We start from the raw sequence: 1,688 nt of genomic DNA, 5'->3' as shown, positions 1-1,688 counted from the left end.
GAGGAGCCGCTGGTGAGCTTAAACCACCAACCATGCAGTTCAAACGGCTTTGCAGTCTGGTGCATTAGCCCACAGTGCCACACCAGGACTCCTTATAGGATGAGGGAAATACTTGAAATATTTCACTGACAATTATCTATTTCCTTATTCAAATACTATGAAGGTTGTCATTGTTAATTATGGAGTAGATTCCAGCTCATTATGGAGTAGATTCCAGCTCATATCGACCCTGTATAGGATTTCTGAGAAACAGCTGGTGAGTTGGAACTGCCAACTTTGTGGTTCACAGTCCAATGCTGATCCTACATCTCCACACCAAGAGTCCAACTCCATGATTAGCTATGTGTACTTAGCGCAAATTCTAGTGGCTGTTTACACGGTGGTTTTAAATACCAGACACAAGAGGTAGAAAAAAAACAACCCAATAACTAGTGAGAGTGAATGCTTGGCCAGTACACTTACCTTTTTATTTTTATTTTTTCTATGTAACATGATCAATTTGTTGGCTTACCAGAGAGCGATTTCTACCCTGTGGAGGTATGACAAATAGTCCGGATCTTGCATTTGTTGTGACCGTCCTGGTGATAGCATTGACAAACCTGAGATCGGTGCACAACGATTGATTAGTTGAGACTTTGCCTACTATGCATCACCTCCCTGGATTCCACTTGTTTCTGATGGCTTTAAAGGATTATTTTGCCACTTTTTCTTTTATTTTGTATCTATTAAATGCGTTACTAGTTGAGTGTAAGGTAGCAAGGAAATTCCTTCTATATCTTTAAACAATTAGTCTATATGAATCCCTTCATATAATAAAATATTCAAAAAATAAAAAAAGGTATTGTAATAAAAAATGCATTTAAATATTTAGAGAAGAAATTTAATATTTAAGGAAAAAATTTATATTTCCTTTACTGCTTCAGATTGTTGCTGTTGTTAAGTGTCATTAAATCTGTTCCACCTCATTGCTGTTCCTGTTAAGTGTCATTGAGTGGTTTCCAACTCATAACTACCCTGTATAGGGCTTCCAAGGAGCAACTAGTGAATTTGAACCACCAACCTTATAGTTCAAATGGTGCTTCCAGTCCAGTGCTTATCCTAAAGTGCCACAGCAGGACTCCATTTCTACTCATAGCAACCCTGTATAGGGTTTCTGAGGAACAGCTGATAGGTTTGAACCACTGAATTTGCAGTTAGCAATCTATTGCTAATCTCATAATCTTAACATTAGATTCTTACTTTGTGCAGGACACATGATTTCATTTGATTTTATCTAAATCTACTTTGGATGCATTAACTTGTAGCAGGTAAATGTTAAAATAATTTATCATAACCAATTGGGAATGAAAGATAATGCAACTAAGTTACAGTCTCTTTTGACGTCCATTTTGGTCTTTTTTTTTTTTTACTGTCTTTTTAATATCCTTTTGCTTTCTTCCTGTATGATGTTTTTGATGTCATCCTACAACTCTTCTGGTCTTTAGGCATTAGTGTCTAAAGTATCAAATCTGTTCTTAAGAAGGTCTCTAAATTCAGGTGAGAGATATTCAAGGCCATAATTTGGTTCCCATGTACTTGTTTTAATTTTCTTCAGCTTCACCCTGAACTTGCATATGAACAATTGATAATCTGTTCCACATTAAGCCCCCGGCTTTGTTTTGACTGATGATATGGAATTTTTCCACCAC

Source organism: Chrysochloris asiatica, unplaced genomic scaffold, assembly GCF_000296735.1.
Source record: "Chrysochloris asiatica unplaced genomic scaffold, ChrAsi1.0 scaffold00021, whole genome shotgun sequence".
NCBI classification, from domain to species: Eukaryota; Metazoa; Chordata; class Mammalia; order Afrosoricida; family Chrysochloridae; genus Chrysochloris; species Chrysochloris asiatica.
The sequence above is the reverse complement of the archived record's forward strand: the minus strand, read 5'-3'. Positions refer to the sequence as shown.